At 48.0% G+C, this 24,014-nt stretch overlaps 1 protein-coding gene across 1 annotated transcript in view; it reads left to right on the forward strand.

Moving 5' to 3' along the window:
- SLX1A (SLX1 homolog A, structure-specific endonuclease subunit) overlaps positions 1-24,014 on the forward strand; it is a 127,034-nt gene that overhangs the window by 60,977 nt on the left and 42,043 nt on the right. The gene's annotated exons all lie outside the window — the stretch shown is intronic.

The raw sequence follows: 24,014 nt of genomic DNA on the forward strand, positions 1-24,014 counted from the left end.
GCCTGGGTGACAGAGCAAGACTCTGCCTCAAAAAGAAAAAGAAAATGTGGCACAGACGTACAATGCAGTATTATTCAGCTGTAAAAAGGAGGAAATAGGCCGGGCGTGGTGGCTCACGCCTGTAATCCCAGCACTTTGGGAGGCCGAGGTGGGCGGATCACAAGGTCAGGAGATCGAGACCATGGTGAAACCCCGTCTCTACTAAAAATAGAAAAAATTAGCCGGGCGCAGGGGCGGGCGCCTGTAGTCCCAGCTACTCGGGAGGCTGAGGCAGGAGAATGGCGTGAACCCGGGAGGCGGAGCTTGCAGTGAGCCGAGATTGCGCCACTGCACTCCAGCCTGGGCGACAGAGCGAGACTCCGTCTCAAAAAAAAAAAAAAAAAAAAAAAAGGAGGAAATATTGTCATATGCTACAACAGGGTTGAACCCTGAAGACTGATACAGTTTCGATGTGTGTCCTTGCCCAAATCTCTTGTAGAAATGCAATCCCCAATGTTGGAGGTGGGGCCTGCAGGGAAGTGTTTGGATCACAGGGGCAGATCCCTCATGAATGGCTTGAGCCATCCCCTTAGCAATAAGTGAGCTCTCACTCTGGGTTCACACGAGATCTGACTCTTTAAAAGTTAGTGGCAGGCCGGGCGCGGTGGCTCAAGCCTGTAATCTCAGCACTTTGGGAGGCCGAGACGGGTGGATCATGAGGTCAGGAGATCGAGATCATCCTGGCTAACACGGTGAAACCCCGTCTCTACTAAAAAATACAAAAAACTAACTGGGCGAGGTGGCGGGCACCTGTAGTCCCAGCTACTCGGGAGGCTGAAGCAGGAGAATGGCGTAAACCCAGGAGGCGGAGCTTGCAGTGAGCTGAGATCCAGCCACTGCACTCCAGCCTGAGCTACAGAGCCAGACTCCGTCTTCAAAAAAAAAAAAAAAAAAAAGTTAGCGGCACCTCCACCCACCCTCTCGCTGTCTTGCTCCTGCTTTCACCATGTGACATGCCTGCTCCCCATTAGCCTTCTGCCATGATTTTAAGTTTCCTGGGGCCTCTCCAGAAGCCAAGCAGATGCCAGCACCATGCTTCCTATACAGCCTGCAGAACCGTGAGCCAATTAAACCTCTTTTCACTGTAAATTACCCAGTCTCTCGCATTTCTTTATAGCAAAGCAAGAACGGCTTAACACAAAGACATTATGCTAAGTGAAATAAACCAGTTATAGAAGGACAAAAACTGCATGATTCCACTCATATGAGGTATCTAAAGTAGTCAAACTTACCAAAACAGAAATTAGAAAGGTGGTGTTCAGAGGCTGGGGAACGGGGAGAGGAGGAGTTGCTGTTTATTAAGTATTGAGTTTCAATTATGCAAAATGAAAAATTTTAGAATCTGCTGCATTACGTTGTGATCATACTTTAAAGTACTGTACACTTAAAAACTTGCTAGTGGCTGGGCGTGGTGGCTCACGCCTGTAATCCCAGCACTTTGGGAGGCCAAGACAGGCTGATCATGAGGTCAGGAGATCGAGACCATCCTGGCTAACATGATGAAACCCCATCTCTACTAAAACATAGAAAAAGTTGGCTGGGCGTGGTGGTAGGCACCTATAGTCCCAGCTGTTCGGGAGGCTGAGGCATGAGAATGGCATGAACCTGGGAGGCAGAGCTTGCAGTGAGCCGAGATCGTGCCACTGCACTCCAGCCTGGGGGACACGGCAAGACTCTGCCTCAAAAAAAAAAAATTTTTTTTTGAAACGAAAAAGTGAAACTTCTGTGATTCAAACAACACCATCAAGAAAGTGAAAAAACAGGCCAGGCGCGGTGGCTCATGCCTATAATCTCAGCACTTTGGGAGGCCGAGGCGGGCAGATCACGAGGTCAGGAGATGGAGACCATCCTGGCTAACACGGTGAAACCCCGTTTCTACTAAAAATACGAAAAATTAGCCAGGCATGGTGGCGGGCTCCTGTAGTCCCAGCTACCCTTGAGGCTGAGGCAGGAGAATGGCAGGAACCCGGGAGGCGGAGCTTGCAGTGAGCCGAGATCGCGCCATTGCACTCCAGCCTGGGCATCAGTGCGAGACTCTTGTCTCAAAAAAAAAAAAAAAAAAAAAAAAAAAAAAAAAAAAGTGAAAAAACAGCCCACTGAATAAGAAAAAAATATTTGCAAGTCATATATCTGATATAAGTCTTGTATCCAAAATATATAAAGACCTCTTACATTTCAATAATAAAAAGACAACTCAATTAAAAATGGGAAAAGGATCTGAATAGACAGTTCTACAAAAATGTACAAGTGGCCATTAAGCACAAGAAAAGATGCTCAACATCTTTAGTCATTAAGTAAACGCAAATAAAAAGTACAAAGAGGCTGGGCACAGTGGCTCATGTCTGTAATCCCAGCACTTTGGGAGGCTGAGGTGGGCGAATCACAAGGTCAGGAGTTTGAGACCAGCCTGGTCAATATGGTGAAACCCCATCTCTACTAAAAATACAAAAATTAGCTGGGTGTGGCGGCGGGTGCCTGTTGTCCCAGCTTCTCGGGAGGCTGAGGCAGGAGAATCACTTGAACTTGGGAGGCGGAGGTTGCCAAGAGCCGAGATCAGGCCACTGAACTCCAGCCTGGACGACAGAGGGAGACTCAAAAAAAAAAAAAAAGAAAAAAAAGTACAAAGAGATAGCAATTCACATCCACCAGCACTTTGGAGGCCAAGGTGGGCAGATCACCCGAGGTCAGGAGTTCAAGACCAGCCTGGCTAATGTGGTGAAACCCTGTCTCTACTAAAAATACAAAAATTAGCCAGGCATGGTGGTACATGTCTATAATTCCAGCTACTCAGGAGGCTGAGGCAGGAGAATTGCTTGAACCCGGAAGGCAGAGGTTGCAGTGAACTGAGATCACACCACTGCACTCCAGCCTGGGTGACAGAGCAAGACTCCATCTTAAAAAAAAAAAGAAAAGAAAAAAAGAAATGTAAAATAGTAAACAGAAATATCTCCCAGCTCTTAAAATTAGGCAATTCTGTTGGAAGGGACTTAATTCTGAATAGAAGTTATAAGAAAGAGTTTGGATTTAACAGGAGAGTGCCAGGAAGCTCTTCCAGTTTACAAAGCAGGAGAGTAACATTAAGGCTGTGTTTTAGAAAGATGACTGCATTCTGTGATTCTGAAATAGCTATATATAGGTTGCTCGTGAAATCTGTGCCGCTAGTCTTCTTTTTTCTTTTGAGACAGAGTCTTGCTCTGTCACCCAGGCTGGAGTGCAGTGGCACGATCTCAGCTCACTGCAACCTCCGCCTCCTGGGTTCAAGCAATTCTCCTGTCTCAGCCTCCTGAGTAGCTGGGATTACAAGCGTGTACCACCACACCCAGCTAATTTTTGTATTTTTAGTAGAGAAAGGATTTCCCTATGTTGGCCAGGCTGGTCTGAAACTCCTGACCTCAGGTAATCTGCCTGCCTCGGCCTTCCAAACTGCTGGGATTACAGGTGTGAGCCATTGTGCCCGGCATCGCTAGTCTTCTCTTACTGAAGCGAAACTCCTCTCTATTCTTTTTTTTTTTCTTTTTCTGATTTTTTTCTTTTTCTTTTTCTCTTTTTTTGAGACAGAGTCTTGGTCTGTTACCCAGGCTGGAGTGCAGTAGCTCGATCTCAGCTTACTGCAGCCTCCACCTCCTGGGTTCAAGTGATTCTTCTGCCTCAGCCTCCCAAGTAGCTGGGATTATAGGAGTGCACCACCACGCCCAGATAATTTTCTTTGTATTTTTAGTAGAGATGGGGTTTCACCATGTTGGCCAGGCTGGTTTTGAACTTCTGACCTCAAGTGATCCACCCGCTTCGGCCTCCCAAAGTGGTGGGATTACAGGCATGAGCCATAGATAAAGCCAGAAATAAATTTATTGATTGATGTAAATGAAAATTCCTGTGTATAACTGGCTTCAGGAAAGCCTGAATAGGTGTTCAAATAATGTCATCAGGAACTTGTCTCACCAATCCCTTACCTGTCTTAGCTTCAATTAAAAAAACATATTTTTGGGCCAGGCGCAGTGCCTCACACCTGTAATCCCAGCACTTTAGGAGGCCAAGGTGGGTGGATCACCTGAGGTCAGGAGTTCGAACCAGCCTGGCCAACATGGTGAAACCCCGTCTCTACTAAAAATATAAAAATTATCCGGGCATAGTGGTGCATGCCTGTAATCCCAGCTACTTGGGAAGCCGAGGGAGGAGAATTGCTTGAATCTGGGAGGCAGAGGTTGCAGTGAGCCAAGATCGCACCATTGCACTCCAGCCTGGGCAGCAAGAGTGAGACTCCATCTCAAAAAAAACCAAAAAACCAAAACAAAAAACATTTTTTTGAGACAGAATTTCACTCTGTTGCCCAGAGCTGGGTGCAACACAGTTCACTCTAACCTCAAAGTCCTGGACTCAGGCATTCCTCCTGCCCCAGCCTCCCGAGTCACTGAGACTGCAGGCAAGCACCACCATTTTTTTTTTTTTGAAACAGGGTCTCCTTCTGTTGCCTACGGTGGTATGCAGTGGTGCAGTCATGGTTCATTACAGCCTCAATCTCCCAGGCTCAAGCAATTTTCCTGTGTCAGCCTCCAAAGTAGTTGGGACTACAGGTGCATGCCACAATGTCTAGCTAATTTTTTTTTTTTTTTGAGACAGTCTCGCTCTGTTGCCCAGGCTGGAGTGTAGTGGCGCGATCTTGGCTGCAACCTCCGCCTCCCAGGTTCAAGCGATTCTCCTGCCTCAGCCTCCAGAGTAGCTGGGACTACATGCGCGTGCCACCATGCCCAGCTAATTTTTTTTTTTTTTTGAGACAGAGTCTCACTCTGTCTCCCAGGCTGGAGCGCAGTGGCCAGATCTCGGCTCACTGCAAGCTCCGCCTCCCGGGTTTACACCATTCTCCTGCCTCAGCTTCCCGAGTAGCTGGGACTACAGGCGCCCGCCACCTCACCCAGCTAGTTTTTTGTATTTTTTTTTAGTAGAGACGGGGTTTCACCGTGTTAGCCAGGATGGTCTCGATCTCTTGACCTCGTGATCCGCCTGTCTCAGCCTCCCAAAGTGCTGGGATTACAGGCTTGAGCCACCGCGCCAGGCCAATTTTTTGTATTTTTATTAGAGACAGGGTTTCACTGTGTTAGCCAGGTTGGTCTCGATCTCCTGACCTCATGATCCACCTGCCTCGGCCTCCCAAAGTGCTGGGATTACAGGCATGAGCCACCGTGCCCAGCCTGTCCAGCTAATTTTTAAATTTTTTTTAAGGATGGGGTCTTGCTATGTTGCCCAGGCTGGTCTTGAAATCCTGGCCTCAAGTGATTCTCCATTGGCCTTCCAAAGTGCTGCGATTACAGATGTGAACCATCACGCCCAGCTGTTAGCTTCATTTTCAGGTAGCCTCTTCCTTCTGCCATTTTGTCAACCAGAGTCAAAAGAAATATCATCCCCAAAAGTTCCTGCAATAGCGCTTGGGAAGAATTTCACTGGTCTACGGTGGGTCATAAATTCTTCTGTAAACCAATCACCATGGGGAAGAGGAGGTAAGGTATGCCCTGCTTGGCCAGGGTAGTGGGCAGTGGGGACAGAGGATGGACTGGCCAGGAAATAACATAGTGGAGGCAGAGTATGCAAGAGCTGGTTGCTTAGCAGTGTTGCAAAAGAAAGAGGATTTTATCTATTGAATGCCAGCCGTGTGTTGGCCCCTGTGCTGGGCAAATACAATTCATTTTGAGGGCCAGACACGGTGGCTCATGCCTGTAACCCCAGCATTCTGGGATGCTGAGGCAGGAGGCTCACTTGAGGTCAGGAGTTTAAGACCATCCTGGGCGACACAGTGAGATCTCATCTACAAAAAAATGAAAAATTAGCCAGCTCCGGTGGCACGTGCCTGTGGGCCCACCTCCTGGGGAGACTGAGGCAGGAGGAGGAGTGCTTGAGCATGGGATGTCAAGGCTACAATGAACCATAATCACACCACTGCACCCCAGCCAAGGTGATAGAGCAAAATCCTGTCTCAAAGAAACAGACAACAACTCAGTTTGTGGAAGCGGTGGACATATAAACAACGACTATCCAATGTACGAGTTACAATGATTGAGGGATACAGCAAGGGCCACTAACACAAAACAGAAAGGAAAGCACTGGGCAGTGGTAGTGGGTCAGGGGAGAGGCAGTTCCCAGGGAAGGAAATCTTGACTTGAGTTTTATTTATTTATTTTAATTTGTATATTTTTGAGATGGAGTCTCACTCTGTCACCCAGGCTGGAGTACAGTGGTGCGATCTCGGCTTACTGAGCCACCGCACCTCTTCAAGTTTTAAGGGATAAGTAGGGTACATGAAAATTTGGTAGCAAACAAACAGTAAGAGATTTCAGGTCCAGGCTGGGCACGGTGGCTCACACCTGTAATCCCAGCTCTTTGGGAGGCTGAGGCAGATAGCTTGAGTTCAGGAGCTCGAGACAAGCCTGGGCAACAAGGCGAGACCCTGTCTCTAAAATATATATAAATTAAAAATAAATTTAGGCTAGGCGCAGTGACTCACATCTGTAATCCCAGCACTTAGGGAGGCCTAGGTGGATGGATCATTTGAGGTCAGGAGGTTGAGACGAGCCTGGCCAACATGATGAAATTCCATCTCTACCAAAAAATACAAAAATTAGCCCGGCATGGTGGTGCACATCTGTAGTCCCAGGTACTCGGATGGGTGAGGCAGGAGAATCGCTTGAACCAGGGAGATGGAGGTTGCAGTGAGCCGAGATGGTGCCACTGCACTCCAGCCTGGGTGACAGAGCAAGACTCTGTCTCAAAAATAAATAAATTAATTTTAAAAAAGAGATTTCAGGCCCATGTCAAGGGCAAAAAACAGAGTCAAAAAAGAAAAATTGCTGGCCAGGGCAGGGCCTGGTGGCTCATGCCTATAATCTTAACACTTTGGTAGGCTGAGGTGGGAGCATCACTTGAGATCAGGAGTTTCAGACCAGCCTGGGCAACATAGCAAATCCCTGTCTCTAGTTCTTTTAAAAAAAAAAAAAAAAAAAAAAAAAAAAAAAAACTCTGGCCAGAAAAACCACATCCAAACCAAAGACATATTTAGTTTTGCTCACACAACATTTTTAGAAATTTTTGAATTAGTTGCCAACATTGAAAGATCTAGAGCTTTCACATAAAAATCCATATTTCCACTTTATCTTGAAAAGCAAGTTTGGCTACACAGGGCCAGCATTTCTCCATGGTGACAAGTGGCTGGCACCACCATGGCCCCTCCACTCCCTGTTCTGGTTCACCCGCCCTGCCTCAGATGCTCACGTTACCTGCACAGTCCTCTCTAGTGGATGAAAAACGGTTGCCAATCCTTTGCAAATTTCCACATCAAAAGGAGTTGGCTGGGTGTGGTGGCTCACACTTGTAATCTCAGCACTTTGGGAGGCAAAGGCAGATGGATCACGTGAGCTCAGGGGTTTGAGACCAGCCTGGCCAACATGGTGAAACCCCATCTGTCGCCAAAAAGAGTGGTTTGTTTGTTTGTTTATTTATTTATCTGTGTATAGACAGGGTCTCACTCTATCGCCCAGGCTGGAGTGCAGTAGTGTGATCATAGCTCACTGCAGACTTGACCTCTTGGGCTCAAGTGATCCTCCCACCTCAGCCTCCCAAGCAGCTAGAACTACAGGCACATGCCACCTATAGTCTGGCTAATTTTTAATTTCTTTTTAGAGACAAGGGTCTTACTTTGTGGCCCAGGCTGGTCTTGAACTCCTGGCCCTAAGTGATCCTCCTGTCTTGGCCTCCCAAAGTGCTGAGATTACAGGCATGAGCCACCACACTCAGCTTCCATGACTGCTTAACCGATAGAATGTAGTAGAAGTTATTCTGTGACAATTACAGGCCTATCCTTTCAGTAGACTAAATGCTTTTGCTTCCTTTCTCGGGATGCTTCCTCTTAAAATCCTAGAATAATGAGAAATAACAAAATGGTTGTCAATTTGGCCAGGTGCAGTGGCTCACACTTATAATCATAGCACTTTGGGAGGCCAAGGCGGGTGGATCACTTGAGCTCAGGAGTGCAAGAACTGCCTGGGCAATATGGTGCAACCTTGTGTCTACAAAAAATGTAAAAAATTAGCTGGGCATGCGCCTGTGGTCCCAGCTACTCAGGAGGCTGAGGTGGGAGGATTGCTTGAACTGGAGAGGCAGAGGTTGCAGTGAGCCAATATCACACTGCTGCACTCCAACCTGGGCAACCAAGTGTGACCCTGTTTCAAAACAAACAAACAAAATAATAATAAATAATGGCCCCAATGTGTTGGCTCACGCCTGTAATCCTAGCACTTTGGGGGGCCAAGGCAAGAGGATTTCTTGAGCCCAGGAGTTCAAGACCAGCCTGGGCAACACAGGGAGATCCTAAGTCAACAAATAATATAAAAAATTAGCGGGCCGGGTGCAGTGGCTCACGCCTGTAATCCCAGCACTTTGGGAGGCCAAGGCAGGTGGATCATGAGGTCAAGAGATCGAGGCCATCCTGGCCAATATGGTGAAACCCTGTCTTTACTAAAAATACAAAAATTAGCTGGGCATGGTGGTGCACGCCTGTAGTCCCAGCTACCTGGGAAGCTGAGGCAGGAGAATTGCTTGTACCTGGGAGGCAGAGGTTGCAGTGAGCCGAGATCACGCCATTGCACTCCAGCCTGGGCAACAGGAGCAAAATTCTGTCTCAAAAAAAACAAAAAGGAAAAAAGAAAATTAGCCAGGCATGGTAGTGCATGCCTATAGTCCCAGCAACTCTGAAGACTGAGGTGGGAGGATTGCTCGAGGCCAGGAGTTAGAGGCTGCAGTCAGCTATGATTGTACCACTGCACTCTAGCTTGGGCGACAGAGCAAGACCTCATCTCAAAAAAAAAAAAAAGGCCGGGCGCGGTGGCTCAAGCCTGTAATCCCAGCACTTTGGGAGGCCGAGATGGGCGGATCATGAGGTCAGGAGTTCGAGACCATCCTGGCTAACACGGTGAAACCCCGTCTCTACTAAAAAATACAAAAAACTAGCCGGGCGAGGTGGCGGGCGCCTGTAGTCCCGGCTACTCGGGAGGCTGAGGCAGGAGAATGGCGTAAAAACCCGGGAGGCAGAGCTTGCAGTGAGCTGAGATCCGGCCACTGCACTCCAGCCTGGGCGACACAGCGAGACTCCGTCTCAAAAAAAAAAAAAAAAAAAAAAAAAAAAAAAAAAAGGCTGGGCGCGGTGGCTCACGCCTGTAATCCCAGCACTTTGGGAGGCCGAGACGGGCGGATCACGAGGTCAGGAGATCGAGACCATCCTGACTAACACGGTGAAACCCCGTCTCTACTAAAAATACAAAAAACTAGCCAGGCGAGGTGGCGGGCGTCTGTAGTCCCAGCTACTCGGGAGGCTGAGGCAGGAGAACGGCATGAACCCGGGAGGCGGAGCTTGCAGTGAGCTGAGATCCGGCCACTGCACTCCAGCCTGGGCGACAGAGCGAGACTCTGTCTCAAAAAAAAATAAATAAATAAAAATAAATAAATAAATAAATAAATAAAAGATAGATCAGAGGAAAGTGAGTTGGCCCGCAGATTACTTAGGGGGCTCCTGCAATGGTAGAAGCAACTCAACTCAGGTAGTGTCGGTGGTGATGGAGAGAAAGAGGGAGATTCAAGGTCAAGACTCCTCACTCCAGGAGGCCCTCCCTGGGGTTCTAATGGGACATGCAGGTCAGAACCAGGAAACACAGAGATAGGTTTGTACCTCAGAGACAGGCTGGGAATCATCAGAGTGTGCAATCGAAGTTGCCTATGTGGATAAGATAGTGTGGGGAGTTTGAGCAGAATAAGAAGAGATGGAGGCAGGGACTCAAGCCTGTAATCCCAGCACTTTGGGAGGCTGAGATGGGTGGATTGCTTAGGGCCAGGAGTTTAAGACCAGCCTGGGCAACATTGTGGGACCCCCCACCACCTCTCCAAAAACCACAAATATTAGCCAGGCATGGTGTTGCATGCCTTTAGTCCCAGCACTTTGGGAGGCTGAGGCGGGAGGATCACCTGAGCCCAGGACTTTGAGGCTGCAGTGAGCTGTAATTACGCCCCTGCACTCCAGCCTGGGTGACAGAACAAGACCCTGAATCTAAATAAGTAACTAAGAGGTGGAGTCCTGGGAGGACTCTGGGTATAATGAGTAAAGCAGGGGAAGAGACACCCCACAGGGGATTGACAGAGAAAGCTACAGAAGAAAGGTGAGAACAAGGGGAGGGTGCATTGCAGATGTGAAAGGAACATGTTCATGAGGGAGGCGTAGTCAGTAACGTCGGACGATTACCAAAAAGTGTTTGTCTGATTTGATGACCAGGAGGTTACTAGTGACCCTGGTGAGGGCAAATCTTTTTTTTTTTTTCTTTGATGGAGTCTTGCTGTGTCACCCAGGCTGGAGTGCAATGGCATAATCTCGGCTCACTGCAACCTCTGTCTCCCGGGTTCAAGTGATTCTCCTGCCTCCCCAGTAGCTGGGATTACAGGTGTGCACCACCATCCCTAGCTAATTTTTGTATTTTTAGTAGAGACGGGGTTTCACCATGTTGGCCAGGGTGATGTTGAACTCCTGACCTCAGGTGATCTGCCCCGCCTCAGCCTCCCAAAGTGTTGGGATAACAGGCATGAGCCACCGGACCTGGCTGGCGAGGGCAGAAGCCAGACTCAAGTAGGTGGAAAAGTAGGAAATGAGGAAGTGGAGACAGTGAGTGTCCACCGCTCTCTCAAGAAACTCATGTGTGAACCATAGGAGTGAAATAAGGAAGTGGTTTGAGGTTGCCAAGTTGAGAGAGGCTCCCCCTGACACAGGAACCTGGGTGTGTTTTATATCCTGAAAAGAGAGGGTCTGCAGAGAGAGGCCTGGCAGTAGAGGAGAAAAGGGTGAAACGATGGGGTGAGGTCACTGAAGAAATGGGAGGAATGTGTCCCAAGAGGGATCGGTCTTGGGCCCAGTGAGAACCATTACTTTAAAAACATTTTTTTTAGAGACAGGGTCTCCCTCTGTCATCCAGGCTGGAATGCAGTGGCGTGATCATAGCTCACTGAAGCCTCCAATTCCTGGGCTCAAGGGATCCTCCTGTTTCAGCCTCCCGAGTAGTTAGGATTACAGGCACACGCCATCACACCTGGCTAATACTTAATTTTATTTATTTATTTATTTGAGATAGAGTTTTGCTCTTGTTGCCCAGGCTGGAGTGCAATGGTACAATCTCGGCTCACTGCAACCTCCACCTCCCAGGTTCAAGCGATTCTCCTGCCTCAGTCTCCCGAGTAGCTGGGATTACAGGCGTGTGCCACCACACCTGGCTAATTTTTTGTGTTTAGTAGAGACAGAGTTTCACCATGTTGGTCAGGCTGATTTCAAACTCCTGACCTCAGGTGATTCGCCTGCCTCGGCCTCCCAAAGTGCTGGGATTACAGGCGTGAACCACTGCACCTGGCCCATATTTTATATTTTGTAGAAATGGAGTGTCACTATGTTGTTCAGGCTTTTCTCAATCTCCTGGCCTCAAATGATCCTCCTGCCTTGGCCTCCTGAAGTGCTGGGATTCCAGGCCTGAGCCACTGTGCCTGGGCAGGAGCGCTTTTGGAATGTGAGTCAGTGCTGACCCTGCAGGTAGATGGAAGATCAGGGCCACATGAGGAGGTGCCGGGCTACGAGAGCAACCACTTGCCAGTGAGACTCTGTTACTTCTTTACTTGGAGACTGGTGGGGGCTCCTTGCTACCCAACAAAGAAAACGCCTTGAGAAGGCCCTGTTTGAGGTCCCCCATGCTCTGCCCCTGTGGACCTTCCCAGCCTTCTGACCTTTCCTATCACCCCAAGCACCTGAGGCCCCAGCCTTGGGGGACAGCTCTCCATTCCCTAAAACGTCATGATCTTTTCTTGCCTTCATCTGAATGGCTCTTCTCCGTCTTGCCTCTCTTCTTTGCTTGGCAAGCTCCTGTTCAAGACCGAGTTCAGGCCGGGCGCAGTGGCTCACACCTGTAATCCCAGCAATCTGGGAGGCAAGGCAAGCGGATCATCTGAGGTCAGGAGTTTGAGACCAGCCTGGGCAGTATAGCAAGACCCCATCTCTAAAAAAATAGAAAAATTAGACAGGTGTGGTGGCTTGTGCCTGGAATCCCAGCACTTTGGGGGACCAAGGCAGGTGAATCACCTGAGGTACAGAGTTCAAGACCAGCTTGGCCAACGTGGTGAAACCCCATCTCTACTAAAAACACAAAAATTAGCTGGGCATGGTGGCAGGCACCTATAATCCCAGCTACTCCAGAGGTGGAGGCAGGAGAATTGCTGGAACCTGGGGGGCGGAGGTTGTAGTGAGCTGAGATCGTGCCACTGCACTCCAGCCTGGACGAAACAGCAAAACCCCATCTCAAAAAAAAAGAAATCATGTCTGCTATGGCAGGCCCACAGTCGGCTGCAGCTCTGAGCCAACTGCAGGATGAAGAACGGTTGCCTAATTGGAAAGTGTCAGCATCCGAGAATTCAAAAAAGAAATCTGATGAGCCTTCTCCTGCTTTATATATTATGTGGAGAATTTAGATCTTATGTTGGTTTGCACAAGTTCCCTGCAGAAAAAAAAAAAATTGCTCTGCGTATATCTCTTGGAAAATAAGACAATAGTATTTTTCCTTTGCAAAGGCAGCTATAACAGATGTGAAAATAAGTACACTCAACTCTAATACGATTATACAGAAGAGCATGGATGCATTTCAAATGTTAGATGTTGCTAGTATTATCAAATGATTTCTTTTTTTCTTTTTTTTTTGAGACAGAGTCTCACTCTCTCGCCCAGGCTGGAGTACAGTGGCACAATCTTGGCTCACTGCAGCCTCCACCTCCCAGGTTCAAGTGATTCTCTTGCCTCAGCCTCCTGAGTAGCTGGGACTACAGGCGCGTGCCACCATGTCTGGCTAATTTTTGTATTTTTAGTAGTGATGGGGTTTCGCCATTGTTGGCCAGGCTCATCTCGAACTCCTGACCTCAGGCAATCTGCCCACCTCGGCTTCCCAAAGTGCTAGGATTACAGGCATGAGCCACTGCACCTGGCCTATTATCAAATGATTTCTCTTCTTCTTTCTCTCATTCTCTCTCTTTTTTTTTTTTTTTTTTTTTTTTTTTTTTGAGACTCTCTGTCACTGAGGCTGGGGTGCAGTGACACAATCATGGCCTACTGCAACCTCGACCTGCTGGGCTTAAGTAATCCTCCCACCTCAGCTGCCCCCCGAGTAGCTGGGACTGCAGGCATGTGTTATTTATTTTTTCCATGCCCAGTTATTTATTTTTTCCTTTTAAATTTTTTGTAGAGACAAGGTCCTACTATGTTGCCCAGGCTGGTCTCGAACTCCTGGACTCAAGCAATTCTCCCACCTTGGCCTTCCGAAGTGCTAGGATTACAGGCATGAGTCACCACACTCAGCCTCAAATGATTTCATATTGACCTTTTAATCATGACTCCTCTCTGCCAAGCACTGAAAAGTTGAATCATTATACTCTATATCTGCAATTATATAGATTATGAAACTTCCTTTCAAATTCATTGCAGCGGATAACTTTTTTGAGTCATTGACTTCATTTTATATTTTAAAAAATTATGAAATATCATCTGTCATTGCATTCTAATTAAAATCTGTGCAAAATGCTTTGGGAAAATGGATCTTTTATAGAAAAAAACTGGGACAAATTTCTTTCTTTCTTTTTTTTTTTTTTTGAAATGGAGTCTCGTTCTGTCATCCAGGCTGGAGTGCAATGGCATGATCTCAGCTCACTGCAACCTCCGACTGCCAGGTTCAAGCAATTCTCTGCTTCAGCCTCCAGAGTAGCGAGGACTACAGGTGCCCACCACCAGGCCCAGCTAATTTTTGTATTTTTAGTAGAGATGGGGTTTCACCATATTGGCCAAGCTGGTCTTGAACTCCTGACCTTGTGATCCGCCCACCTCGGCCTCCCAAAGTGCTGGGATTACAAGTGTGAGGCACTGTGCTCGGCCTGGGACAAATGATTTCTATGGCTTTCAAAGATAAAATATATAATATACTAAACCAGGGTGTGCAATCTTTTGGCTTCCCTGGACCACATTGGAAGAAGAATTGTCTTGGGCCACACATAAAATACACTAACGATAGCTGATGGGCCAAAAAAAAAAAAAAAAAAAAAAAAAAAAAAAATCACAAAAAAATCTCATAATGTTTTAAGTTTACAAATTTGTGTTGGTCTGCATTCAAAGCCATCCTGGGCCATCCTGGGGTTGCACAAGTTTGCACTAAACCAACTCTAACATAGCTTATTCTGTTTTACTGTTAAATTATATCTCTGGGCTGGGTGCGGTGGCTCATGCCTGTAATCCCAGCACTTTGGGAGGCCGAGGTGGGCAGATCACTTGAGACCAGGAGTTCGAGACCAGCCTGGCCAACATGGCAAAACCACATCTCTACTAAAAATACAAAAATTGGCCGGGCATGGTCGCCCATGCCTGTAATCCCAGCACTTTGGGAGGCCGAGGCAGGTGGATCACGAAGTCAGGAGTTCAAGACCAGCCTGGCCAACATAGTGAAACCCCATCTCTACTAAAAATACAAAAAATTAGCTGGGTGTGGTGGTGCACACCTGTAATCCCAGCTACTCAGGAGGCTGAGGCAAGAGAATTGTTTGAACCCAGAAGGCGGAAGTTGCAGTTAGCCAAGATCATGTCATTGTACTCCAGACTGGGCGATAGAGTGAGACTCCATCTTGGAAAAAAAAAAAAAAAGCCAGGAGGGGTGGTGCACTTCTATAGTCTCTGCTACTTGGGAGGCTGAGGCATGAGAATTGCTTGAACCCAGGAAGTGGAGGCTGTAGTGAACTGAGATTGTGCCACTGCACTCCAGCCTGGGCAACAGAGTGAGAGCCCATCTGGGGGGGGAAAAAAAAAAAAAAGAAAGCTTTTACGGATAATTAAATTTTAGTACATTTCCAAAAAAATTTATTGCTAGTTTTTTTAGGTGTAATTACATATTACGTAATGGTACTGTGGTTAGGTAAAATAATCTTCATCTGACATACAATAATATGATGAATCTCAAAACATGAAAAGTGAAAAAAAGCAGATGCATACTATACTACATATTTCATTTGTGTGGAACATTCTAGAACAGGCAAAATTAATCTATAATGACAGCAAACAGATCAGTGGTTGTCTGGGGCTGAGGTTGGGGATGGATTGTGGAAGGAACTGTTTTTTTTGTTTTGTTTTGTTTTGTTTTTTTTTGAGATGGAGTCTCATTCTGTTGCCCAGGCTGGAATGCAGTGGTGCAATCTCGGCTCATTGCAACCTCTGCCTCCTGGGTTCAAGCGATTCTCTTGCCTCAGCCTCCTGAGTAGCTGGAACCACAGGCACGTGCCACCACACCTGGCTAATTTTTTGTATTTTTAGTAGAGACGGGGTTTCACCATGTTAGCCAGGATGGTCTCCATCTCCTGACCTCGTGATCCACCCGCCTCAGCCTCCCAAAGTGGTGGGATTACAGGCGTGAGCCACTGCGCCTGACCAATGGAAGGAACTTTTACAGGTGATGCGAGTATTTCATGTTTTGATTATGGTAGTAAATGTAATACATACCCATGTAAGGGTATGTATATTTGTCAAAGCTAACTGAATGATGCACTTAAATGAACGTGCTTTATTGTATGAAAATTAAAGTGGGTTGGGCGCGGTGGCTCACGCCTGTAATCCTAGCACTTTGGGAGCCTGAGGTGGGTGGATCACGAGATCAGGAGTTCGAGACCAGTCTGGCCAACATAGTGAAACCCTGTCTCAACTAAAAATACAAAAAATTAGCTGGGTGTGGTGGTGTGCACCTGTAATCCTAGCTACCTGGGAGACTGAGGCAGGAGAATTGCGTGAACCTGGGAGGTGGAGGTTTCAGTGAACTGAGATTGCGCCACTGCACTGCAACCTGGGTAACAGTGTGAAACTCCATCTCAAAAAAATAAAAAGAAAAAAAGAAAATTAAAATGTGTTTTGTTGTATGTAATTAAAGTTGGTTTTAAAAAGAAGGAAAATAACGTTACAACTAGAATAAAAAGAATTCGCCAGGCATGGTGGTGCACACCTGTAATCCCAGCACTTTGGAAGGCTGAGGTGGGAAGATCGCTTGAGCCCAGGAATTCAAGACCAGCCTTGGCAAAATGGTGAAACCCTGTCTCTACAGCAAATGCAAAAATTAGCCAGGTGTGGTGGTATGCACCTATCCCAGCTACTTGGGAGGCTGAGGCAGGAGACTCGTTTGAACCCAGGAGGCAGAGGTTGCAGTGAGCTGAGATCTCGCCACCACACTGGAATTACAGGCACACGCCACCATGCCAGGCTAATTTTTGTATTTTTGTAGAGGCGGGTTTTTGTGATGTTGGCCAGGCTGGTCTCAAACTTCTGACCTCAGGTGATCTGCCCACCTTGACCTCCCAAAGTGCTGGGATTACAGGTTTGAGTCACTGCATCTTTGAGATGGAGTCTCACTGTGTTGCCAGGCTGGAGTGCAGTGGCGTGATCTCAGCTCACTGCAACCTCCACCTCCTGGGTTCAGGCGATTCTCCTGCCTCAGCCTCCTGAGTAGCTGGGACTACAGGCACGCACCACAATGCCCAGGTAATTTTTGTATTTTTAGTAGAGACGGGGTTTCACCATGTTGGCCAGGATGTTCTCAATCTTTTGACCTAGTGATCCACCCACCTCAGCCTCCCAAAGTGCTGGGATTACAGGCGTGAGCCACCGTGCCTGGCTAATACTGAAGTATTTAAGTTGAAATGCTATGATGTCTGAGATTTGTTTGAATATATTCTTTTTTTTTTTTTTTTTAGATGAAGTCTCACTCTGCTGCCCAGGCTGGAGTGCAGCTCACTGCAAGCAAGCTCCGCCTCCTGGGTTCACGCCATTCTCCTGCCTCAGCCTCCTGAGTAGCTGGGACTACAGGCGCCCGCCACCACGCCCAGCTAATTTTTATATTTCTAGTAGAGACGGGGTTTCACCTTGTTAGCCAGGATGGTCTTGATCTCCTGACCTTGTGATCCGCACGCCTCGGCCTCCCAAAGTGCTGGGATTACAGGCGTGAGCCACCACACCCAGCCTGTTTTAATATATTCTAAGAAAATAGTGTGAAAGAAGAAATGAATCAATGTTTGCTAATATTGCCATGTTTGAATCAAATATTGCCAATATATGTTGACCACTGTTAAAGCTGGATGATGGGTACAAAGAGTTTATTATATAATTATTTCCCTTTTCTGTATTTGAAAATGTCTACAGGCCAGGCATGGTGGCACATGCCTGTAATCCCAGCACTTTGGGAGCCTGAGGCGAGAGGATCACTTGAGGTCAGCAGTTGGAGACCAGCCTGGCCAACATGGTGAAACCCTGTCACTACTACAAATGCAGAATTAGCTGCGCATGGTGGTGCATGCCTGTAATTCCAGCTACTCAGGAGGCTGAGGCAGGAGAATTGCTTGAACCCAGGAGGTGAAGGTTGCAGTAAGCTGAGATTGCAGCACTGCACTCCAGCTTGGGCAACAGAATGAGACTCTGTCTAAAAAAAAATCGGCTGCATGAGGTGGCTCATGCCAGTAGTCCCAGCACTTTAGGAGGCCAAGGTAGAGGTTTGCTTGAGCCTAGGAGGCTGAGTCCACAGTGATCACTAATCGAGCCACTGCACTCCAGCCTGGGTGATAGAGTGAGACCCTCATTAAAAAAAAAAAAAAAATTAACAAATTCTTTTTTTTTTGAGATGGAGTTTCGCTCTTGTTGCCCAGTCTGGAGTGCAATGGCGTGATTTCAGCTCACTGCAACCTCTGCCTCCCAGTTTCAAGCGATTCTCCTGCCTCAGCCTCCCTAGTAGCTGGGATTACAGGCATGTGCCACCATGCCCGGCTAATTTTGTATTTTTAGTAGAGACAGGATTTCTCCATGTTGGTCAGGCTGGTCTCGAACTCTCAACCTCAGGTGATCCGCCCGCCTCAGCCTCCCAAAGTGCTGGGATTACAGGTATGAGCCACTGCGCCCGGTCACAAATTCTTTTTTTTTTTTTTTTTGAGACGGAGTCTCACGCTGTTGCCCAGGCTGGAGTGCAGTGGCGCAATCTCGGCTCACTGCAAGCTCCGCCTCCTGGGTTCACGCCATTCTCCTGCCTCAGCCTCCTGAGTAGCTAGGACTACAGGCGCCCGCCACCGCGCCTGGCTAATTTTTTGTATTTTTAGTAGAGACGGGGTTTCACTGTGGTCTCGATCTCCTGACCTTGTGATCCGCCCGCCTCGGCCTCCCAAAGTGCTGGGATTACAGGCTTGAGCCACCGCGCCCGGCCACAAATTCTTAAAAAGAGATAAAATAGGTTGGGTGCAGTGGCTCATGCCTGTAATCCTAGCATTTTGGGAGGCCAAGGCAGGCAGATCACCTGAGGTCAGGAGTTTGAGACCAGCCTGGTCAACATGGTGAAACCCCATCTCTACTAAAAATACACACAAATTAGCTGGGCATGGTGGTGAACATCTGTAATCCCAGCTACTCAGGAGGCTGAGGCAGAAGAATCGCCTCAACCTGGGAGGCAGAGGTTGGAGTGAACCGAGATTGCACCATTGTCCCCCTGCCTGAACAACAGAGTGAAACTCCATCTCAAAATAATAATAATAATAAGAGATAAAATAAAACTTTATTACCATCAAAAGTTAAAAAAGAAGAAAGAAGGGCCGGGCACGGTGGCTCACACCTGCCTGTAATCCCAGCATTTTGGGAGGCCAAGGCGGGCAGATCACAAGGTCAGGAGATCGAGACCATCCTGGCTAACATGGTGAAACCCTGTCTCTACTAAAAATACAAAAAAATTAGCCGGGTGTGGTGGTGGGCACCTGTAGTCAGTCCCAGCTACTTGGGAGGTTGAGGTAGGAGAATGGCGTGAACCTGGGAGGTGGAGCTTGCAGTGAGCTGAGATTGCGCCACTGCACTCCAGCCTGGGCGACAGAGTGAGACTCCGTCTCAAAAAAAAAAAGAAGAAAGAAACCTAGTTCAAATTTGATTTAAAAAAAAAGAGAGAGAGAGAGAATTTGTTGCTTTACATAATGGAAAGATCTAGCTTCAAGTGCGGCTGGACCCAGGGCTCTGGGAGTCTGTCTTGCTCGCTCCCTTTCGTGACCCTACTGTCCTCTAGGTTGGTTCTGTTCTCAGGTAGTTTTGCTTCAGATGAAGGTGAGATGACTACCAGCATTTCTTAGACTTCTATCCTATAATGTGAGTCATCCAACAGAAAGTTCCAATTAAAGGCCTGGAATTAGCACTTTGGGAGGCCAAGGTGGACAGATCACCTGAGGGCAGGAGTTCCAAACCAGCCTGACCAACATGGTGAAACCCTGTCTCTACTAAAAAAATACAGAAGTAGCCGGACGTGGTGGCGCATGCCTGTAATCCCAGCTCCTCAGGAGGGTGAGGCAAGGAGAATCGCTTGAACCTGGGAGGCAGAAGTTGCAGTGAGCCAAGATTGCACCATTGCACTCCAGCCTGGGCAAGAAGAGCGAAACTCTGTCTCAAAAAGAAAGAAAGAGAGAGAGAGAGAGAGAGAGAGAGAGAGAGAGAGAGAAAGAAAGAAAGAAAGCCTGGAATTAGTTCATAGGGCACTGTTGGCCTGGCCTGGGTTGCCAGCGCTCATCACTCCTCTCTCTCTCTTTTTTTTTTTTTTTTTTTTTTGAGACGGAGTCTTGCTCTGTCACCCAGGCTGGAGTGCAGTGGCCGGATCTCAGCTCACTGCAAGCTCCGCCTCCCGGGTTTACGCCATTCTCCTGCCTCAGCCTCCCGAGTAGCTGGGACTACAGGCGCCCGCCACCTCGCCCGGCTAGTTTTTTGTATTTTTTAGTAGAGACGGGGTTTCACCGTGCTAGCCAGGATGATCTCCATCTCCTGACCTCGAGATCCGCCCGTCTCGGCCTCCCAAAGTGCTGGGATTACAGGCTTGAGCCACCGTGCCCGGCATCACTCCTCTCTTAATCAGCTGTTCTCTAATGGCAGGGGTGTGCTAATTAGCCTCTGAATGCCCGGCACAAAGCACCCTGCCTGGGACACAAGTAGGTGGTGGGTGGATGGATGGACAGATAGGTGAGGAAGAGCATGGAAAATAAGCAACACAGTGAGACCATGTCTCTGAAAAAATTAAAAGAGGGCTGGGTGAGGTGGCTCACACCTATAATTCCAGCACTTTGGGAAAAGCTGAAGCGGGAGGATTGCTTGCATTCAGGAGTTCAAGACCAGCCTGGGCAATATAGCAAAACCCCCATCTCTACAAAAAATTTAAAAATTAGCTAGGTATTATGGCACGTGCCTGTAGTCTTGAGAGTGACTTGAGAGGCTGAGGCGGGAGGAGAAGTCTCAGTGACTTGAGAGGCTGAGGCGGGAGGATCGCTCACTTGAGCCTGGGAGGTGGAGGCTGCAGTGAGCTGTGATTGTACCACTGCACTCCAACCTGGGTGACGGAGTAAGATGCTGTCTCAAAAATAAATTAATTAAATTAAATAAAAAATAAGAAAAAGGGCTGGGCACGGTGGCTCCCGCCTGTAATTTCAGCACTTTAGGGGGCCAAGATGGGCAGATCGCCTGAGGTCAAGAATTTGAGATCAGCCTGGACAACACAGTGAAATCCCGTATCTACTAAAAATTCAAAAAGTTAGCTGGGCATGGTGGTGGGCACCTGTAATCCCTGCTACTTGGGAGGCTGAGGCAGGAGAATCGCTTGAACCTGGGAGGTGGAGGTTGTAGTGAGCCAAGATCAGGTTACTGCACTCCAGCCTGGGTTACAGAGTAAGACTCTTCTCAAAAAAACAAAAAAGGAAAAAGAAAAATGAGAAAAAGAGTCCCTTTCATATGTTTACAAAGCATGCTGCCATGCAAAGGGCAGAAACTCCAAGTAGAAGTGACTTCCCAAAGACAGCATGCTACTTGTGTCTTTCTAGGGCCACACTTTCTCCATGGAGAAGGCAGAGGGGGTGGGGAAAGTTGCCAGCACACTCCAGTCTGGTTCCTGGCACTGTGCCCAGCATTTATAGACAGTTTCCATTAGTCCTCATCCTCTATAAAGTGAGGGCCACCGTGCAGCTGTCCTAGATGAGGAAACCGCACCTGGCCAGGGACAGCAAGGAGATGCTGAAACCAGGATTCTCCGGGGTGCCTGACCCCACCATGCTCCACAGCCTCCTTTGGGCAAGACAGACCAGGGAAGCTCTGTGAACCTTGCTAAAGACTCTGGACTTTGGCCGGGCACGGTGGTTCACGCCTGTAATCCCAGCACTTTGGGAGGCTGAGGTGGGTGGATCACCTGAGGTCAGGAGTTCAAGACCAGCCTGACCAACATGGTGAAACCCCCTCTCTACTAAAAATACAAAAATTTGCCAGGCAAGGTGGCATGCACCGTAATCCTAGCTAGTCGGGAGGCTGAGTCAGGAGAATAGCTTGAACCTGGGAGGCGCAGGTCACAGTGAGCAGAGATCGTACTATTGTACTCAAGCCTGAGTAACAGAGTGAGACTCTGTCTCAAAAAAAATAAATAAATAAAATAAATAAATAAATAAATAAAATAAAAAGAGGAGTATGGACTTGATCCCAACACTTCAGTCCACCTCTAATGTAGGTATCTGGCTCCTAGGAAGGGCCTCTGGTCCTGTCTACCTGCAGGGTAGGTGTAATCAGAATTTTTTCAGCTGCAAGTGCCAAAAATCCAAGTCATACTTATTGGCTTATGTGAAAAAGAAGTGCATTGCCTTATACAACAGAAAAGTTAAGGATTTCAGGCACAGCTTGATCCAGATACTCAAATGATCTGAAGAATATGTTTCTTCGTATCTCGCCTCTGCAGGCCTCTGTACAGATGACTCATCCTAGCCAGCTTTTTTGTTCTTTTTTTTTTTTCAGACGAAGTCTTGCTCTATTGTCCAGGCTGGAGTGCAGTGGCGTGATCTCGGGTTACCAAAACTTCCACCTCCCGGGTTTGAGCGATTCTCCTGCCTCAGCTTCCCAAGCAACTGGGACTACAGGTACACGCCACCATGCCTGGCTAATTTTCATATTTTTAGTGGAGACAGGTTTTGCCATATTGGCCAGGCTGTTAAACTCCTGGCCTCAGGTGATCTGCTCCCCTCGGCCTCCCAAAGTGCTGGGATTACAAGTGTGAGCCACCGTGCCTTGCTCTGACCAGCTTTTCCTGCATGCCAATAAGATGTCACCAGCAGTGCTGGGCATACATCCTATCAGCTTCCTAACCCCCAGTGGAAAGAGGACATCTTTTTCACAGCAGCTCCGAGATGAGTCTTGGGCACAAGTTGAATCAAGTGAACCAATGAATACAGTTGCTTTGGCTGGGAAGCACAGGTCATGTGACTATGCCAGGTCCCTTCCTGAACCTCATGGACTGCCTGTAAGGAAGGGTTGGTTCCCCAAAAGAAAATCCAATAAAGAGGCAACGGGGCCAGTCACGGTGGCTCATGCCTGTAATTGCAGCACTTTGGGAGGCTGAGGCAGGAGGACTGCTTGAGCCCAGGAGGTCGAGACCCACCTAGGCCACATAGTGAGATCCTATCTCTACCAAAAATTTAAAAAATTAGCTAGGTGTGGTGGGCATGTGTCTCTGGTCCCGGGTACTCGGGAGGCTCTGAGGATGGATGGGAGGATCGCTTGAGCCTGGGAGGCTGAGGCTGCAGTGAGCTGTGATCGTGCCATTGCACCCCAGCCTGAGCAACAGAGCGAGACCCTGTCTCAAAAAAAAAAAAAAAGAGGCAATGGTAAGAGGTTAGACCAGCAGGAACAACAGAGGCAAAGGTCCCCCTTTTTTTTTCTTTTAATTGAAACCGGGTCTCCCTCTCACCCAGGCTGGAGTGCAGTGGTACAATCACAGCTCACTGTTTAGTCTGGAATTCCTGGGCTCAAGCAATCCTCCCACTTCAGCCTCCTAAGCAGCTGAGAACACAGGCGCATGCCACCACAGCTGGCTAATTTCAATTTTTTTTTTTTTTTTTAAGAGATGGGGTCTTGCTATGTTGCCCACACTGGTCTCAAACTCCTAGGCTCAAGTAACTTTCACTGCTCCTGGGCAAATGCCCTCTGACACCCCTTATAAGGAAACCCTTTCAGAAGGCTGGCCCCCTCTCAAACATGGAGAGCCTTGCCAGGGCCTTCCCCACTCACTGCTGTAACTAATTCTTATGCTGCATGGACATCTGCTTCCCAGAACCTCCACCCACCGGCCTTGCTCCTGTCCTTTGTGGCAGCCCCAAGCCTGCTCACCCCTTCCCATGCTGCGGCCTGCTTGGCCTCTGGAAGCAGCACTGTCTGCCTGCACCTTGCCCTCTCCAGGGCCGTCAGGCTCACCACCTTCAGGGACCTGGTTTCCAAGTCCTTCACCAATGCACTTGTTCTGTGTGTGGACATGAGGCCCTCCCGAGCTGAAGTCAGCGTGTGCTTCAGTTTCTGCATCTGTAAAATTCAGATAGTATTTGCTACCCAGGGGTGCTATGAGGATTACATGAACATAGTATAGTCTCTAGAACAGTGCACAGCACACAGTAGGCACTCAATAAATGCCAGTTATTATTCCTGTCACTTCTGTTGGAGACTGCACATCAGAGTACCCACCTCACCTTGGTCTAGTCCCATCTAGTTGCAGGCCTTTGAGTACAGTACAACCCTAAGGTTTTTACAATTGCATAATCTATAGAACATTTACAGATTTATTGTCTCGTTTGAGTTTAGTAACTTTTTTGTTGTTGTTGAGATGGAGTCTTACTCTGTCGCCCAGGCTGGAGTGCAGTGGTGCAATCTTAGCTCACTGCAACCTCTGCCTCCTGGGTTAAGGCGATTCTTCTGCTTCAGCCTCCTGAGTAGCTGGAACTACAGGCGCCCACCACCACGCCCAGCTAATTTTTTTTTTTTTGAAATGGAGTCTCGCTCTGTCGCCCAGGCTGGAGTGCAGTGCTGCGATCTCGGCTCACTGCAA

Source organism: Macaca thibetana, chromosome 20 (assembly GCF_024542745.1).
Source record: "Macaca thibetana thibetana isolate TM-01 chromosome 20, ASM2454274v1, whole genome shotgun sequence".
In the NCBI taxonomy this organism is placed as follows: domain Eukaryota; kingdom Metazoa; phylum Chordata; class Mammalia; order Primates; family Cercopithecidae; genus Macaca; species Macaca thibetana.